The sequence below is a fragment of the Mugil cephalus genome, chromosome 23 (assembly GCF_022458985.1).
Source record: "Mugil cephalus isolate CIBA_MC_2020 chromosome 23, CIBA_Mcephalus_1.1, whole genome shotgun sequence".
In the NCBI taxonomy this organism is placed as follows: domain Eukaryota; kingdom Metazoa; phylum Chordata; class Actinopteri; order Mugiliformes; family Mugilidae; genus Mugil; species Mugil cephalus.
Window position 1 is genome coordinate 12,516,400 of NC_061792.1, and position 21,258 is coordinate 12,537,657.

Genomic DNA, 21,258 nt, shown 5'->3' on the forward strand with positions numbered 1-21,258 from the left:
CCCACTGAGAGCCAATTCCCTTACAATAAGAAAGTTCTGTCAACTACCTTAAATAAAAAACTAATTTCTATCTATAAAACTACAAAACAACATTAAATAAAATATATAGATGATTTAAAAAGCTACAAATCTTGACTGGAGAGTCACATTTCAATAGTTTTTTAAACAAAGAAACAACTTTTAGATAAACTGTTCCATAAGAAAGGTCCTCTGTGTTTAAAGGTTATTAATTAAGATTTATGCTAAATAAAACTCTTTACAATGATGTGAATGAATGTCTGAGGAAAACTGAAAAAAAGTATGAAAAGTGAACGACAAATTACAAGAAAGAAGAACAAACTTATTAATAAACAGGTTTGGAGTTAAATTTTCTAAATAGAGGAGGAGAAGAATCATTATTCTTGGAAAAACTAATCATTCTAAACATTTCTTCTGGATAAATTTAATCTTGTTGAGAAAAGTTGAACGTACGGTGTTAAATAAATAAACATGAATGAAACTGCAAGTGAAAACAGGTCAAAGGTCAAAGTGATGATGGAAAAACTTCCTTCAAGGTTTGATTTAGTTTCAGCTTCACTTTAATAAAATGTTTCCTGGTTTACTGATACCTGTGGATCTGAAAGTAATAGACTTCTTCTTTCTTTCTTTTCTAATAGTAGAGGAACAGATGGTAATAATCCCCACCCCATACAGCCTCAACTATTTCATTTATTTCATTAGTAGTTTAACCATTTAAATCCTCACATTCATGATTATTATTATTATTATTATTATTATTATTATTATTATTATTATTAAGTTCTTTGTTTGTAGTTAGGACACATTCTCGTAGCTTCATAAATTTTCTCTCCATCTTTCTGACATCAGTGACTTCGATGGAAAAACTAGATGATGCCTTCGGGAAAACTCGGAAATTGTATACTCCAACTCCGAAATTTCATCACGTTCATGTTTCAGGTTAACTCGACAAAAATAAGTTTGGTTTATTGTCGCCATTTGTTGAACATTTAAATATGTGCAGACGCTGTTTTTCTTTTTATTTTAGAAGCAGTCATTTCTGAATTTGACAACTCAGAGCTCATTTTCCCAAGTTTTCCTGAATGCAGCATCAGCATCTCGACCCCCATAAATAAACCAACATTTCTATTCATTACTATTTCAAACAGTTTTAAAATGACCTAACCTACACCTGCCACATCTCTATGGAGTCAAAGGTCACAACTTTCTTCAACGTCTGTTTTTGTTGCAGCCTCACTTTTAGGTTTTATATCAACTTTATATCAATTCAATTCAGTTTTATTTATGAAGCGCATTTTATGCACAAGACAGACTCCATGTGCTTTACAAGAGTAAACATAGTTACAATACAAACAGTTACATCAAAATCAATTCGGTTTTTGATCTGTTTTTAAAGATGGCTACTGATGTGGATGTCTAACTGTGTCAGGAAAGTTCCATTTTTGTGGAGCATATCCACTAAAAGCTGCCTCCCCTTCTTTGGATCTGGTGCGAGGGACGAGTAAATGGCCACTGCCTGTTGACCGACGTGTTCTTGCTGGGGTGTAAGTGATGAGCATATCTGTGATGTACTGAGGTGCTTTATAAACCAGGAGCAGTATTTTGAAATTGATTCTTCTTCTAACGGGAACCAGTGCAAAGATTTAAGATTCATTTTTCCGAGTCTGATCTGAGGGAACTAATGATTTGTCTGATAGTGATGATTTTGTTGTTAAAGAAAGAAGCACATTGATCACATTTTTCTGAGGACAACATTTCGAAGGGAATGGTGGATGGTGGGTTAACAAGTCTGTCAACAGTGGAGAAAAGCACTTTACTATTATTAATGTTTTCATTGATAATTTTACAAAAGGACGATCGTCTAGCTTGTTTGATTGCTTTGTTATAGTCGCTTCCATTTTTACCCAGCCAGGTTTCAGTTAGTAGAGTGAAGTCTCCACTGTGGGTACTAATGAGTTCATTCATTAAAAATGATTCATTTGTAAGTGACCTGATATTTAATAGAGACATTTTTATTTCCTTTTATTTCCTCTGCAGCCAGATGTGGAGATTGTTGAGTCGGCTGAATTTTAAGTGGAGACAGATCGACCTTGAGAGAGCAGCTGTGGGACGACGTCATTGATGCCCTGAACGACACCTGTGGCAGAAGTGCTGCATCTGATCTCCACTGCGACCATAGGAAGTTCCACAACAGAACATTGGGAGGGGACACAAACCACGCTTCCACACTCACTGACAACAGGGGTGATCACGTATTAGGACAATTTTTTCTCACAATAACTGTACATTAACTTATTCATGGCAGTAACAGAGGTCATAATCTAGTGACATGAGTAAACGTTGTTGGTTCGTTCTAACCTCCTACATCTATCACACCAGAACATCAGGGAGGAGACACGGCCCAAGATGGTTTTCACCCAAAAAACAGGAACAGACAACAACAACAGCCTAATAGGTAGAGTATGTTACATATTACTATAAAACTGAATTTAACATGACTCATTACAACAAATCACAATATCCGAAGATGGCTTCCTCCACAGTACAACTCCCCTCGCTCATAGAGTTTTTTAAATATATACTACTATTAACTAATTTATGATAGTAGAGTAACAGGTATAATAAAATAGTAAATACTATGAATGTATAATAGTAGAGTAACAGTAGTAATAACATAGTAATAACATAATTATACATTAGTAAATGTTGTTGGTTTTAGTTCTAACCTCCTACTTCTATCACTGAAGCTTCACGCCCAGAACATCAGAGAGGAGACACGGCAATGATGGTTTCTAAGACGTTCACCTGAAGAACAGGAACTTCTCAAGAACACCCTGAAGGTTACGTATATCAAATTATCATTTAAGAGCTTTATGTAACTTACATTTAACATCCCTGCTGCTAAGTAGACATTTATTTTATGTCATATTGTTTGAACTGTTAGGATAATTGTGACAAAACATATTTGTTTCTAATCTCCCTCCAGGAGGGGGACGTGCCATGATGTTCCAGACTTGCACCGTGAAGAGGAGATCTTCGCGCTACAGATAACGTATATTTTTTTTATAGTTTATTTATATCTGTGCCCTCTGTTTGGAGTGGACAATATGTTTGTACTGGACCCCCACAGCATTTCCATGTGCGGCGGCCATGAGAAAGAATGAAAGGCCCTCCCCCCCCCTCTGCAGACTCCTCCCATGTATCACCTCCCTCCTCCTATGCTGACTCCACCCACAAGCCTAACCCCTCCCACAACTGTAACCTGATCCTCCACCACACATTGACTCCACCATTAACCCATTTGCACCACTACCTCTCGACTGACTCCTCCCCCTCAAATACCCCCCCCCCCCCCAACTGGCCCTGGCTCCTACCACTAACACCCTCCCCAACTGCCCCTGACTCCCTCCCACCTCTCATTTGACTCCTCCCAAATTAACCCAGCTAGCTCCACCTCCTCCTCTGCTGACAACCTCCCCCCTCACTGTAAAACTCCAGCTGCTCTATTTAAGGGAGACATAACCCCCGTCCTGCTAACCTCTCAGAACCACGGGGAGGACACGGCCCCCCCCGCGCCTGCTAACCACAGGACCCAACACTAAAATCCGATGAACCAGACCCGCCGACAACGGGCGGGATTCGAATCAATCTCCTGCGACTTCCCAGCCGCGGTTGAGCCACCACATAACAACGCCACCTGAGAACCCTTTCACACTTGACCTTCTTCTCTGAGCGCTTTTGTCATCCGTCACATTGGAACCTGGACTATAAAGTCTCGACTGTCATAAGATTTGAACCCATGACTTAAAAAAGTATCAAACCACTCATTCAAACTCTCGGAGCTATTTAACTGTCAGTTTCTATCTTTCATTGAAATTTTCCATCTGTTTCTCTTGGGTGGTGATCTCAAAGTCACGACTGTCATAAGATTTGAACCCATGACTTCACACTCATCATAGACTCTTCTAACAGTCAGAGCTATTTGCCCACATGTTCCTGGTCTTTCTTGGAGCTTTTCAGTCTCACTTGCGTGTTGGACTCAAAAATTCATAACTAGCGATAAGAATTTGAACCCACTAACACCATCTTCAGAACCTCCAAAGAAGTCCTCCTACCAGCCTAGCTATCTGACCACACATGTTCTAGCTCTTTCCCCCTGAGCTTTTTCTGTTGTTCTGTGTTGATTAAATCTAAAAGTACTCATGGGGGATTGAACCACATGTCTCAAGAAACATTAATGAACTGACCTACACACCTTAGCCACCAAGAGAACTGATATTTCAGATTATATAAGGGTTTTTAGTCTTTTCTCTGGATGTTGGACAATCCAATAAGAAAAAAAAAAAAAGTAAACTGTCGCAAGTATCAAACCAACAACCTCCCAATCTTGAGAGGAAGACCGAACCACTTGAGCCCAGAACCATAGACAACAACACTCTACTTTTACATCTTTTCAGTCCTCTCATCTGGTATTAATATTTAAAATGGACTGAAAAAAAAAAAACCATCCAGGGGCATGAACCAAACCCTTCAAACCTCGTGAGAAAGACTTTAACAAACATGAGCCACGACCCCAGAGTACGTTGAGATGCTTTAAACTTTAAAGCATTTTAGTTTTCCTCTGTCACTTAGAGAAATAAAATGTAAAAGCAAGCTCTGGATTTGATCCCACTGGTTTCAGACAGAGCGACAGATACCACACTGATTCTCATTGAGAAACTCTTCAACCTGGATGTGCAGCATTTTGATGTTGTGTTCAATTTTCCACTTCCCTCAACGCAACAACAGAAAGAATCATAGCCTAGAGTGAACCTAGGACCTAAGACAAGGAGGAGTTAACTCGACGTCTCACCTCACTGAGCTAATTCACAAAGCTTAACTAAAGGAAGTATGTCCTTAAGATTTCTAGATCACCACCACACACCACCTCATCCATCTCTACTGGTTTTCTCTTCTCACGAAATTGAGGTCATAAAGTCTCATTGAGGATCAGTGTTAGTGGATGTGACAGTTGTATTTTCTGCCAGAGACCACTGGAGGGCAGTAATGTGATAGTTTAAAGAACACTGTCCTGTGCTCTGGGTTCATTAAATCGTTCAAGATCAGGAGGAACTCTGATTTACATTAGATCTTCATCACTCATCCTCCCCTCCTCCCCTGCTGTCTGCCTGAATTGTAAAACCATTTCTCTGTTCCTCTCCTTAGGACTGGTGTCAGTGTTGTGTTGGATCAACAGGCTGCGTCACCTCGCAGAGTGAGTGTGTTTTCAGAGCAGTGAGCCTCCTCCTTGCCTCTTACTCCATCAATCATCACTGGTTAAAGAGCAAAACAGACTCAGCAGACTGTCCTGCTGCTTCCTCTCAGTCTCAGTGTATTTTTCACCACTAAGTCACAGTTGATCAACTCACAGGAGAAACATTAAAGAAAACACAGCTGTTCACTTCCTGATCATCCGCGGCGTTTCATGACAAATCGGACATTTGAGACTCTTTGGTCAAATCCAGCTGCATTTTAGAAAAATAATTAACTGACAAAATAATTTGAGTTAAAGAACGTTTTTTTTCTGTATTTGTATCACACTTAAAGTATCTGATCACCAACTGTTAAGTGTTCACTTAGAAACAAACCTGTCAGTATCATCTGTTACTGATAATCTCAAATGATAGAAAACATGTGTGATTTTTAAGATCAGATGGAGCTTTTGTTTAAAATTGCTCGCAAAAATATGAAGAAAACTTAAAACATATAAGGATGTCGTCAACAAAACTTGACTTTCCAACAGTACGTTAACTTTTTCAACAGGAACAAATGATTTGAAGTCTTGGTTGACTCCACATGGGACCGCCATCCCTCAGTTTGTTTGTGTTGTTCACGTCATTTAGACTGAGTATCAGAGTTCATTATTTTCAGGTGTGAATCGCAGGACTGTACGTCCTTCTTTTTATTTTTCCAGATGATTTTCCAGGAAAACTGAAGATGAGTCGTGGTCTGACTTGGTCTCCTTCTCATCCTGAACCTTTCCACCGAGCTGGTCTCATCATGACTTCCAAGAAACCTTCTGACTTCAGGTCACAGCAGTCACCTCAGAAACAGCAGAGAAACTAAGACTCTCAGTTATTTTGCAGAAGAATATTCTTTATTGTCCATTGCAGATCTCAGGTTGTACAGTGTTCATCTGAAGTCAGAAAATATGATAAAATATGAATATGGAATTATAATTTGCAATATTGTTTTAATTAAATGAAAAAATTGTTCTTCCACAGTGACTCCTCACAGAAACTGTATTAAAATGTGATTCTTGTTTTTCATGTAAAAATAAAAACTTTTTATCAAACAAAAGAGTGATTTTTGTTCCTAATATTTTCCCTTTGTTAAACTGTGGTTTTGGTGGTGAAACATCAGTGTGAGGCTTTAAAAGGACGTTTTGTGTGTCGTCCCCACCGTGTCTTCAGGTGTGGTGGTGAAGTTTTGGAGTGTGTGGTTCAGGCACCAGGTCAGACATGACTTGAAGGAATCCTCCTCACCCAGAGGGAAGGACGGCCCACACCACCTGAGTGGTTTCAGGAAAAGAGTCGTTCATCTGACTCGTCTCAGTCATTTGAGTCAGCGAGTGACGGTTTCGTACGTGAAAATCTCAGGAAAATGTGAAGGATGGGATTGAACCCCGACCATCACTGATATCAAACCCTTTACTTTACCTCTTACAACTAAAAACCCAGAGCCCGCAGGCTCCTACCTGGAGCTGGGTATTCGCCTTTTTTTTCAGCTTTGGCCACTTTCCAGCAATAAAACCAGAATAGAAGTTAAAAATTTTTATGTTTATGTTGAGAAGTAGCTTGGTGCATTAAAAACAGCCGCATGTCAGAATCTGGAGGTCGCAGGGTTCGAGACCAGGTTTTTATAAATAAGCTAGTATGCTTGTGCATTTGTAAAATAAAACAAGTCTCTGTGGGACTGAACTCACAACCTCATGTACCTCCAACCCTTCATCTTGCTCCTGAGCCACTTTCTCGACATGTCCATCATTTTTTGGTATATTTGTCATCTAATTTATGGGAAATTTTTCAGATTTTGTAAAAAATATAAAGTTGGCACGCCTCCCACAGACTCCGCCCTTGTGAGGAGCCGTTTCCCACTCCCCTTGATTCAACTCACCGCTCACTGAGCCGTTCAGGGTCAGTGGACCCTCTACCTGAAGACTCCAACCCTCAGACTCAACCTCTGGACTTTGAGAAGCTTGAGGGTTTGGACCAGGAAGCAGCTGAAGACTGAAGACACAGTCTCTCCGTGTTTTTACAGCCACTAACCCTCCACCTCCAAATGTCTGAACCTTCTAACAGCCACAGCTCTTTGAGCTCATCTGGTGATTCTTTAGTTTAACTTTGATAAATCACAAGACTGAGCAGAAGAAACATTTTCAGAATTTCATCTACGAATTAAATCTTTTCTTCACTTGACAATTCCTGAATCTCAACATTATTAACTTTAAAGCCACATAAATACAGAAACACATCCAGCAGCTTTTTCTGACTTTTATTAAATATGTAAACTTTTCAAGTGTGACAGATTCTTTGGAGTAAAACAACAAGAGTTTACACACAACGTCTGATTAGTTACAGCATCAAATGTTTCAAGCACTCGACAAGGAAAACATTTCAGATTTATGAAAATATGATTAAAAACTATTCCAAAATGAAATGAGTTCATTCGTTTTCGCTGCAGATCTTAATTCCTACAAAGCTAAAATATACAGAAAGATGATGAAAACTAAGCTACTTAGAGTACATACAGTTGGAAATAATATGAAAACATGTACTAACATGAGGAGGAGCTATTTTTACACTGTAGAGGACAGGGACCTGGTTTTCTAATGTCTTCTTCACTCTACGATTTACTTTAAATGTTGTTTGTTGTTCTTCCATGAATTTCTGGTTGACATTAATTTTCTCAGGAGATTTCCTCCACCTGAATCTTTCCCCTCAGATCCCACCTCCAGGTGCATGTCGTGGTGTCGTCCTGCAGTTGCACTGGTGTGGTGATCCAAACAGCATGTTCTCCACCTGCAGTACAAACACACATCAACGTCGCTGGTTCTTCATTTCACATCATTTACATTTAAATAAAAATGGCACATCTCTGTTTGTTCCAGGCTTGAATATAAAACGTTGGCGTGTCCACCTGTGATTACTATGGATAAACTGAGTGTCTTTAGGCGCAGACCTGATGTCATAACAAACACAAACAAGGAAACAAAAAGATGACTTTACCATGGAGAAGAACTGGAGGCTCCTGCTTTGGTTTTATTTGACATGTTTCACATTTCATCTCCATGTTACACTGATACACTCGTATAAATAGTAGATAAAGATTTGTAATGTCGTGTTTACCTGAATCCGTGTAATAATAAATTATATGCTACACCACCCATTATTTGGAATGAAAGCACGGTGTAAAGCTACATAATATTTCTTCTAAAACTTTAGCAAAACAACACAAGCTCCCTCTATTAGCTTCAAAGCTAACAAGCTAAACACAACAGGAATCAACTTTACAAATAATTTACTAGTACCCTGGATATAACTCTCAGTGTCTTCATGTCGGGTTTATACTTATTGTTCCCTATACAGTGAGACCAAAGCCAGTTGCTAACCACAATCATTAATCAGGTTAAATCATCACACCATTGACTGATCAACACCTTTCACTACTTCCGGTTTCTTCTTCTACGAAGAAAAATGACCAGTGACAGTTTTGCTCCATCGGCGGTGAAATACTGAGACAACATGATATTGCATATAACACCAGAGAAACTATCACGATCACTGCCCTCGCAGTGGCCACATCATTGAACTACAGCTAGCGCCTAACGTACACTGTAAAAAAATGAAAACTAGAAACTTATTATAATTACTGAGAAAGAGAGGGTAGTTGAAATAAGCTTCATTCCTTACTTCCTTTCGGACATGTTATGTTAACATTTTTTTGTAGTTTTTCTCATGTTTTCAAATCATAAATAAAATAAAGCATCATCGAGCAACATCATAGAATCATTTAGTGCAAAATAAATGAGTCACTGAAACAGATGGCTGCATGCACATCGCAAATGTAAATAAAGGCACAGCAGAATTTCTAGAAAATATATAGGCAAGCAATCTATCAACAATAAAAATACAGTAATGAAATTGAAAAGAACGTACAAAATCCACAAAATATACAGCAACGTATAACCAAGACAAAGTTGCCATCGTACATTATTTGTGATTGAAACGAATCCTTCACTGTTCACGTAACTGAATTAACAAGTTTAAGATCTGTGTGATTTATGAGAATGTCTACATTTTGAAAGACATTTAAAAAGTGTACGTGAAAAAGTGAAGCTCTTTAATCTCTTGACTCCACCTCCCAGTAACATGGTCCAGTCAGAGTCTCTCTACACACAAGCTGCTGCTGATTCAGCCTCTGGATCATTAGGACTCAGCTCATCTTCTCTCAGCTCACATACCTTCCTGTTTAGAACAATGGCCAACATCTGGAGAGAGTGAAGAAGAAAGAAGGAGGAGATGATTTAGTGTTCCAGAGAACTCTTTCTCCGGTGTCATCAGTGATGCAGCACATCCATATAAAGAGCAGCAGGACTTCAATCCTGTTCAGATACAGCACGAGAGCTCACCAGATTCCATTTCAGCTTCATGGTAAACCCTGTTGGATCTGGAAAGCTCACAGACCTGCACAGACTTTAGCATCAAGTCTGTTATCCCTCTGCCACAATTCTCTCAGTCCACAGAGGAAATACACTGCTGAATCACATCCAACGCTTCATTACCTGCACTTTAGTGATGGATTTCCAGCTGTACCATTTCAATAAATAAATAGTCTGAGTGTGTTGATGAACATCTCATGTGTTTCTGAAGCATCAGCTGACTAAGAAAAACATTTGAAATATCTGATGAAACTAAAGACAAGATGATAGAGATTGATGACTGGACCTCAGCAATGGTCTCTCTGTAGAAATACCAACATGTAACTAAATGTAATGATCGTTCTGCGATTTAACAGGCTCAGTCAGACTGATCTCAGAGCTGTGACAAGATGAAACTGATCAGAATTTGTTTAGTTTTGAGGAGAGAGAACAAGAGTCTGAGATCAGATCTGACGAATGAGGACCACTGACTTCTATTCAGCTAGTAAGGCTGTCAGCTGGAATCCACATTAGTTTTTCCTGAAAACATCAACACAACAAGCTTCACAGCATGATCTGATTGTCTGACTGTTGTCTCTGTCTTTCTGTCCAGATCTGTACTCCATCTCCTCTGACAGCATCTCTGAAAAAACACAGCAGTTTCGCAGGGAAACACTTTAGATTCATGTGTCAAGTACAAAACAACTGAAATGAAGAATGAACTGACTCCAACCCTCCTCTCTACCTCAGAGTCTCCATATACAGTCTTGGACTCTTCTCCAACATGAAGCTGCTTCCACTCCGGAATCCTGCAGGTTGTTGTAACTCAGTCCCCCATATGTTACAGAAGGAGGTTGGACTTCAGAATAGCTGAGACCAAGAATCACAGCTATCTTGACAAACTGCAGCAACTCAAAACTGAATCAAGAAAAAAAGAAAAGTTGAAAGAAAAAGTTCAGACATTATTGCTTGTTATGTATGTAATTATTCAATCATTTTCAGACGACCAGTGGAACTCCAGGTCGCTAACAACAAACTCAGGTTTGACCAAAAAACAAACGTCTGACATTTTATGACCAAACATGACGAGGCATTTCATTCACTGATTCATGTGACATTTATCAATTTTTTGACGGAGATGACAAATGTTAATCAATTAGAATACAGCCTGATGTCTGTAGATTCTAGTTTTCAACACAACTAGATGGAACAAAGACAGATGAATAAAATAAGTGTGTACAGTGTTCCACTGTGGCAGTGGAGCTAATCATTTCTGCTGGCGAATGAACTCCACTGAACCCACTACTGTTGGTACTGGGATGGATTGTCCATAATTGAGAGCAGTTTATCCAGTGTCCCCTCCTGTCCCTCACGAGAACAAATGACTCCAACTCCTACCGATCACAATGTCCCAAATCTTTCAGATCAATTTGCTGGTGCGTCTGTTTTGCTGCTAACTACTGTCCTAACAAACCACAGGGAAAGAACAGGGCCACGCTACAACAGACTGGTAGAAAACTCTAGTAATTCACTGCAGCAACGATGAAAGACTGAGCTTCCTGAAAATTAAGTCTACTCAGCCCCTTCTGTACACCGCATCGTAGTGGTCCACACTACTTCCACCCTCCAGGCCCTGGAGGGGATGAGCTCCACTGGACCTCTTCCACTCTGTGATCATTGTCCACCATTTTAACGAGTAGTGGTTTACCCTCCCAGTCCATCTCTAACACACCCTAGCACTACAAGTCATCAGTACACAAATAAAACATGATGTCTGACCTCAGAGTCTCCAGTCTACATTTGGACTCTCCAGAAAACCCCACAGTTGTTTCACTCCTGAATCCTTCAGGTACAAGTTGTGACTCAGGTCCAGATGTTTCAGATGGGAGGGGTTGGACTTCAGAGCTGAGACCAGATAATAACAGCTGATCTTTGACAAACTGCAGCGAATCAATCTGAATAAAGAATAAAAGATGTAAAGTCAGAAGGTATGTGTATCATTCATTCATTTGATATGTCATTAAGAATATTTAACCAAAATAAAATATAGGAAACCAGTTGACACTTCAATATGCAGACTTTTTGTTTCATGCTCAGATCATGAAAATTAAAATGAAACATTCAGGCCCAGGGACAAATTATATCTTGATATTTATCAGTTAATTTATTTGTGGCTTTTGTGATGGAAATAAAAGTGTAACATCTAAAGGGTAGAACGACATCTCTACCAAGGTAACCTAAGTAAAAACTAAAATTCACTGTCATTCTCTGAATGGATTCAAACTACAAGCCCTGCAAAATAAACTGCGAGGAATTTCACAATAAGTCCTTCATTATGACAATCAGTAAATTATGAATAAAATACTGATGAAATGGTATGAAAAAAAGAAACGATTATATAAGTATTAATACTTAGAACATTTTCATATACATGATAATAAATAGGTTACTAATTGTTTAAACCCATTATCGGGCAAAGGAAACCATTTTTGGTGACATCATCACATTTTAAATTGTGTCTCTGTGTCAGTCATTGAGGTTCATTGTCATGGTGGTTTTTCATTCATCCACTCAGAACAACAAGGAATATCCCAGGTCCTAATCAGGGTCTAATGTGGTCTACAAGGTCCACCTCTACAAGAACTCAGAGAGAAAATATTTATTAGGTACCACATGACAAGTGTCCTAAAGTTGTCTAATGTGATGAAGTTAACAAGTGTCTGAATCATCTCCTGTGTTCATATTGGTCTAAAAACAATGTTTGACATAGACACAGCACTTTAATGATCCATGAGGGAAATAATTGGTCACAGTACTTTTGTTGCACGATAAAAGTAACACTCTTAAAAAAAGAATTACCACAAGAAAGACAAAATAATATGAGATTAGATTAAAATGATGATAAATATCATCTAGTTAAGATAAAATAATGAGTGTATACAAAAGAAATACATAATTACCATCAATGAACACATGTACAAAATTAGCGAACAAAAAAACATGTCCAAGGGATGCAGTTGTTGTGTTGCAGCTTCTAGATTGCAGTTTTCTAGGGCTGAACCATCATAGAGATTGTTTGAGTCATTTGATCAATACAGAAAACTAAACTGTTTCCAGTTATTCACTGGGAACATTTATATTTTCTATCACCAGTAAACTGAAGATTTCTGGATTGGGATAAAACCGAAATCTGAGACATCACCTTACAGTCCTGAGAAAGTGGATCAATATCTTGCATGATGATCTGGATATTTTTTATAGACTCAAGTATTTCAATAATGGACAGCTTCATTAATAAAAACATAAAATATTTTAGTTGTTTGTTGGATTTAATTTAGGAAAAACGTGAGGTGAACTGAAAGGATAAATCAAGAAAAGATGATCAAGACCTCTAAAATATGTTCATGGTTATGATGGGAGAACAGTTAAATTGATGACTAATTAAATTAGGACAAGACATACATTTCTTATTTGATTCATCTGTCATTTTATCTTTACAATAGTTTACATAGTTTATCAAATCCCCAAATCCAAATCAAATCTAGTGTAAAGTGTCTTACCATGAAGATCACCCATAGTGGATCAGCTAGGAACATCAGCCTGATGTCTGTAGATAATGTCAACACAACTTTCACATCATATTAATCGGAACACGACAAATAAAACATGATGTATGACGCACAGAGTCTCCGTCCTACAGTCTGACTCTTCAGAAAACCACACAGATGAATCACCCTGAATCCCTGCAGGTTGTTGTTACTCAGGTCCAGAGTTTCAGATGGGAGGGTAGACTTCAGGAGCTGAGACCAGAGGAATCAAGCTGGTCTCTGACAAACTGCAGAATTCAGGTCTGAATAAAGAATAAAAATGTTGGTTATAAAAGAAAAAGTTCCATCTGAAATCATCCTGTTTCATCATCTGCTCAGAAGCTAAGAAGGATCAGAAAGTACAATTAGAAAATAGAAACTCTAACAGGTAACAACAGAAGCAGCTTCAATCATGTCAATAGAAAAGAGAAAAAGAGCTCTCAATAATATTAATGACAACAAAGCTGCTGCTCAATAAAGACTTATAACTTCAGCTCTGAAACTACTGACAGCTTCCACCAGTTGGATCCATCCACACAAACGCAAGTTGACACAACAAACACAAGTAAAAACCCTCTGAACATTTATTTCCCTTTCTACTCAAAGACTCAGAAAACTCCAAAATGGAATGTTGATAAAATGATGACAAGACTCTAAAAAAAATATGTTCCATAGATATTATGGAGACATTTAAATTAGGACTAAACATAAATACAATTTCATTAATGAATCATCTGTCATTTATCTTACAATTAGTTCATTAGTTATCAAACCAAAAGCCAAAACACATCTAGTGTAAAGTGTCTTTAACCATAAAGATGCCTCAGTGTGGATCAGTAGAATACACCAGATGTCCTGTAGATTAGTGTCAACACAACTTTCACATCATATTAATCTGAACACACAAAATAAAACTAAGGTCTGACTCTCAACGTCTCCAGTCTAACAGTCTGGACGCTCCCAGAAAACCACACAGATGTGTCACTCCTGTATCCTTCCGGTACAAGATTGTGACTCAGGTCCAGATGAATCAGATGGAAGGGTTGACTTTAGAGCTGAGACCAGATAATCACAGCTGATCTCGACAAACTGCAGCTGTTCAAACGTGAATGAAGAATAAAATATGGTTAGTTAGAAGGTCTGTGTATCATTATTATTGAATATTTTCAGTAAGAATATTGACCACAGGAGCTTCAACCTGAATAAAGAATACTAACATGTGTTCAGAGTTTTAATTTGTAGCTGAACCAAACTACCATCAACAGTTGAACACACCTTCTCATTCAATGTTTCTCTTTATTTTTACTTCTTTCTACATGTAGATACAGACTGAATAGCTGAATATACGAAGCAAGATATATGAATTAAAGCAGCAAATATAATATGTTTTTTTACATTTAGATTCCTCAAATAGCCACTTCTTTGTTTTGTTGACATCTCTGAAAACCTTTGATCTTTCTCAATGAGCTTCATGATTTTCATCTCACAGCTGAGCCTTGGTCAGGGTCATTTGTTTTCTTGCCTTCTTAATGAATTTTGGACAATCAGTTGTTTGTGTTAGAAGTCAGGTTGGTACACAGCGACAGCCTATTTGACAACTGTTACAATTTATATTATGGCAAGAACCAATCAGACTAAGACAAGAGAAAGGAGAGACCATTATTAACTTTAAGGCCTGAGGTCAGTCTGGAAAACTGCACCAACTTTGATTTGTCCCAAACTGGTTGACATGAGGATCCCAGATAAGAAGACCAGATCACCTCTGCTGCTAGTCACCAGCCTCATAAATAACAAGTTAACAGCACCTCAGCTTAGAGGCCAGATAAATACCAACACAGAGTTCTAGTACAGACAACACCTCTCTACATCAACAGTTCCGAGGAGAAACAGGTTATGTCAAATAGCTGCTAAGAAACCACGACTAAGTAAAAAGAACAAGCAGAGAGATTAAGACGCATGGAAATCGTGCATATGTCTGATTATTCCAACTCTAAAGATGTGTGGATGGTCCTCTACATTGATGTTCCCACTGTGAAGCAGAGGAAACATGATGCATTTTATTTTTCAACAGGACACACCTCCAGACTGTCTAAGGCTATTTTATCAAGAAGGAGAGTGATGACTGCTGACCTCCACAGTCATCGACCTAAACCCAATCCAATGGTTTGGATGAGAGGGACCACAGAAGTGAAGGCAAAAGGGTCAAGTAAGTGCTCACATGTCAGAATTCCTTCTAGATTGATGGAAAACCATTTCAGGTGAGTACCTCTCATGAAGCTCATGTAGAGATCACCAAGAGTGAGCAAAGGGTGGTTATTCTGAAGAATCAACAATATAAGAATGTTTAGAATTATTTGACACTTATTTAATGCCTTCAGAGAGAATCTACATGTAAATAGTCATGAAAATAAGACAAAAAAATGTCCAACATTTTGACTGGTAGTATATGTCTCAATTATTGTGGATCACTGACACTAACATGAAGCTTCCATCTGACACTGTTTCTTTCATTGAATTGCTGTAGAACAAAGTTCTCTCTTTTAGTTTCTGCCTATGAAAACACAAAGATACTGACTGGATCTGTGGAGCTCTGACTGCTGCAGCAGGAGATTAGTTTAAGATCAACTTTACAATCAATCATTCCGACAAACACTGTAGAGTTTGTCCTCCTCGGTCACCTTGACTCAGATTATTAGAATTTCTTCACAGACGTATGAAAAGAAATATGATTAAGTGACTACAATTACCTTTTAATTAGTTAACCCATCATAGATGAAAATTAAACAAAGACCTTGAAGTTGTTCTGACTTTGTGTCCTTATGTGAATTTCCACCAAACCTGACAAGAGAAATGATAAAAATTCAAACTATCTGTCGTCAATCAATAATAAATCAATAAAATTAATAAAGGCTGAAATAAAACCTAAATAAAAAACAAAGCTGTCCTGAACTGACTCTCAGATCCTCCAGTTTCCAGTCTAGGACTCTTCAGTCCCGTGCGCAGCTGCACCACTCCTGAATACTCCAGGTTGTTGTTACTCAGGTCCAGTATCTGTCAGATTAGAGGACTGGGAAGCTTGAGAACAGAGGATCAGAGCTTCGTAGCTTCTTTTGAGCAGGTTACAGCCACAGGAGTCTGCAGAGAAAATAAAATATAAAAATATAAAGAACAGTCAACTTGTATTATCCTCAGTTTTAAAGAATAGCTTGTATCAATTAATGACTAAAAATATCTCTGTACTCACAGAGCTTTGTTGGAGGCTTTTGACCACTGGCACACCTCAGAAGAGTTTCCTCTGAAGCAAAGTATTTCTTCAGGACAAACCAACCAGATAATTTTTTGATGACAGTAAGATAAAGAAACCAGGCCGACCACTGAGCAGGAGACAGTTTATCAGTGGAGAGACGTCCTGATTTCCAGGGACTGTTGGATTTCCACCACTAGAGAAACGATCATTCAGTTCATTCAGTACAGAGGAACAGTTGATGCTTCTCTCTACGCAGATCCTCACAGAACTTCTTCTTGATGAACTGGACCTGGTTCCTCATGCTTTGAGCTTTTTGTTGCTTCATCAAGCTTGTAGAAGAGTCGATTAGTCTCCAGTGAAAGACCCAGCCGAGGAAGAGGAGGAACAAGTCCAGGTGTCCATTTGGACTCTGTAAGCTTTGTTCACAGCACCCTGGTGGAGATGTGTCAGATTTGGTTTGTTAAAGAGTTTAATAGATCCAGAAGTTTTTGTTGTTCTTCATCAGATTGACAGAAGAGTTGTATTAAGGTCACGATGAACATTAGAGCAGCCAAAACCTCCTGAACACTCAGATGGACGAGAGCAAAACACCTTGTCCTGGTACATCTCTCTCCTCTTTAAAGGATCTGTGTTCACACTCCTGAGTACACTGAGCTGGCTGCTGATATCGATGCCACACTCGTCAGGTCAGATTCAAAAAGATCAGTTTCCTTTCAGCAGCTGATCAAAAGCCATTTTCCCAAGATGTTTAATCATCTTCCTGTCTCCTGACTCCAGAGTGGATCTGTCTCAGATCCTCTAATCAGACTAGACCTTCTTCACAATGATACTGAACCACCAGGAAGTGGATTACATCTCATCAGGGTCTTGGCAGCTCTCCTTCTCTCTCTGTTTTCAACACATCCTCCAGAACAGTGGCTGAGATCCAGCAGAAGACTGTGGATGTGACACTTGATGTGGAGACTTCGTGATGTCATTGATGTGGGAGATATCTTTTGGCTTTATTTTTACTGAACCCTTCCAGAAGTACTCCTCCTTCCTGGGGGTCAGTGAACCCTCTACCTCTGTCACCATGTTCAACATACTCAGGAGTGAGCTGATTGGCTGCTGCAGGTCGCGTGGTTATCCAGAGGCGAGCAGAGGGAACATTTTTTCCTCCCCCTGATTAGGTTGTCAGCAGCACAGCCACTGAGGTGGACTGCTTGTAGACATCATCAGGATCTCGATCTTGTGGAAGTCCAGAGAAGTCAGACACTCATCCAGTCCTGTCAAAGATGAACACAACCTGGAACTCTTCAAACCTGCAGAATTCCGCTTCTTTGGTTTCAGTGAAGAAGTGATGAACAATTTCCGCACCAAGCTGAACTTTCTCTCTTTCAACGACGAATCATACTCTCTGACAGGAGTCAATGGAAATGTGAATGATGTCCTGTTGCTTTGTCTTTCAGCCCATCCAGAGTGAACTTCTGTGTTAAGACTGTTTTCTCCAATGCCAGCCACTCCCTTGACATCATCTTCTGATTTGGCCATGTCTATCCAGGTGAGGCTTTAAAGATGTCATCCTGGTCTGATGGTTGTTTTCTGTCTGTCTAGTTATCCTGGATGCTGTTTCAATCTGTCTGACTCAATGTCATCATTGACCTCTGCAGTCTCTCCCTCTGTGATGAGAGCTCTGTGTAGATCTCTTCTCAAAAGTTGAGTTTCCTGCTTAAGCAATCCCCTCAAACACCCACTGGAACTTCTCCTTCAGACTAGATTAAAGTTCACGTGACAAAACTGCAGCAAAATGTTCTTAAGAACAAAACAACAAATTAAATCAGTAAATAGATTTTCAACAGTTCCTGAAAGATGACTGATTATACGGTAATCTTTGTTCAACCTCTTGAGACAAATTAGTAAATGTATAAATCATTCATCACGTTCAATGTTCATAGAAAACCTCTACTAACCTTACTCTGCAACATCAACCAGCTCCTCCTGTTTCATTCCCTCAGAATTCAGCGTATCTTCACAAATGCCTCTCTGCTCTCCTCCTCTGCTCTTACATCCTCACCCTCCAACACCTCCTCATCCTCCCTCTGACCTCTAAAGCATTCTGGGTAGTCTGGACTCAGACCCTCTGAATCTTCTTCAGCTCCTTCATCACACGAAAGTGACTATGTTTTCCTCCAGCAGCTGGAACAGAAAACCTATGTGAATGACAACCAGACTGAAATCATGGAGACAAACATCAGATCCATGTTGGACAGACTGACAGTCCACTGGTCTACAAAGAGCAACATGGAGATGATGGAAAGTAGTTGTTGTCCATGTACAGACCTTAAAATATGGAGTCCAGCTGTGTTTGATGCTGATGAACAGACTGATCACTGAGAACATTTAAACTCTGCTGCTTCACTCTGGACAGAAACAGAAACAACAGAGAGTTAAAGATTGTTCTGTGATGATCGTCCTGATCAGAACAAACTCTACTGTGACATTAATAAACAAGTGCTTAATTCTAAACCTGATGACTGAGGATCACAGAAAGTCCACATTTCAGTTACCTATATTTGCACATAATGACCGATCTTCTCAGATCTTTTCTATATAATGTCTCTTTAACAACAGAGTTCTTCATCGTTCAGACAGAAAATGGTTTCCATCTGTTTCCAAACACCACTATCACTTCCCCATGTGGACAAAATGACAACGTCCTCAACAGTTTCCTTCTAGTTATAAATGCCAGACACAGACGACCTGTTGGACTTATATCTTACTTATTTAGAGCAGATGGATTTTGTCCTTTAAAGTCAACGAAGTTATTCTTCGACCGATCACTCCTCATAGACACACAGCTGGGTTCAGGCAGAGGTTGAGGTGAGTCTGGTTTCTGGTGGATCCTGGTAGACAGAGAGAAGTTGACTGTTTTCAGCTTTTAAAAGGAATAAATGAGTCAAAGACCAGCAAACTTTGAAGGACATTAATCACATATAAAAACTTGGTGTCAGACTCTGAATTCACAAATTAACTAAACACGAAATCCCTGAATATGATGTTGAATGTTTCATATTGAAGTCACTCATGTCTTACTTCTTCGCAGCAGAGGATTCTTCTCTTTTAAAATTTAAGAGTCTATCTTTTGACTGATCACTCCTCAGAGACACACAGCTGGGTCCAGGTCCAGGTTCTGGTCCAGCAGAGTCTGGTCTGTGCTGCTGCTTTGTTCTGCAACACAACACACAAAGAGCAGTGATTTGAGAGTTGAGCTCTGACTTGTAGAAGAGTCATAGACAGTTATAAATGTTCATTTCACCTCTGATCTTTGGTCTGGTTCTCATGTTCTCCACTCAGAGTGGTTTTAGAGGGAGGGACTCCCTCCTCTCTGTCCTCACACTGATCCATGCTGCTGGATTCACATCAGCTCACACACACTTTCTACCTTCACCTAAAGAGGAAACACAAGTCATTCACCTGAACATCAACTGAAAAAAAAAAACTATCAGTCCACTAGATGGAGTCATGAAGCTGCAGCAAAGAAAAGATCAGCAACACAGACACCAACTATTCAACTTCATCTCTAGAAGTTTCTGTTTTATTTTGAAAGGCGCAACAGTATCTCCCAGTGATGCCCTACAGACGATGGATTTATAGCCAGAAATAAAAACTAATGCAGTTTGATTTGAGGTGAACAAAGCAGACAAAAGTCAACTGCTCTTCATGTTCTTTGATTGCAGAGAAAATTAAAGTCTCAAACAAACTAAACATACATTTTTTTGAACTGAACAAAAAACTGATTCACACCTGGACACTAAACACTCAGACACAGATAAGTGACTTCCTCCAACTCAACATTTCATCAGTTACATTTTCAACATGTATATTTATTAAAGTCCTCTGATCCCTCAGCTCTACAATGTGAATATAACGAAACAGAAAGTCTGATCTGTTCTCCAGTGAAGAGCTCAGGCCTCATTTAGTGGCTCAGTTAACGTAAAAATATCAAACAGATTTCTGCTGGAGCTGCTGAAATCTGATGTAAAAAACTAAAACTAAAACTAAAACAACTAAAACATCTGATGTAAAAGACTAAAACATGACAAACTGTTACAAATGTTACCTTCAGACGGAGGTTCACACGGACAACAACTGCGACACAGCGAAAAGGGGAAGTGAATCTAAAACCACAGGAAACCACAGAGGCCTCGTGTAGATCAGCAACACGTATATATTCCGTTCTCTGAGGTAGGGTTGCACAAGCGCACTGACAAAAACATTTTGCTGTTCCTGATGTGTGCCTTTTGCGCACTTTTAAGACTTAAACTGCAGCAACTCAATCTGAAAACATAATTAAAGCTGTATTGTAAAAAAATAACTCTCTGCTTAGGCCGTATGCTGGAGGTTTTAATGTTTGCGACATACATTGTACTGAATTTATCACAGGTAAAAATGTACTGAGAATGAATGAAATAAATAATGATGTGTATAAAGTAGGTTATCTATCTATCTATCTATCTATCTATCTATCTATCTATCTATCTATCTATCTATCTATCTATCTATCTATCTATCTATCTATCTATCTATCTATCTATCTGCAGTCAATGAGTATCAGTGTTATTGGATGTGGACAGTTGTAGTTCCTCATAGTGACCACTGGAGGGCAGTGATGACGATAGTTTAAAAACAGTCTGCGTGTTGCTTCGTGGATTCTTCTCCCAGGGGGAAGTCTTTTTTGATTTCAAGAC

General features: G+C 39.0%; 1 protein-coding gene across 1 annotated transcript in view; it reads right to left on the reverse strand.

Annotated features, from left to right (window-relative positions):
• The window catches only part of LOC125000974 (NACHT, LRR and PYD domains-containing protein 3-like), a 196,079-nt gene that overhangs the window by 111,064 nt on the left and 63,757 nt on the right, over positions 1–21,258 (reverse strand). The window lies entirely within an intron of this gene.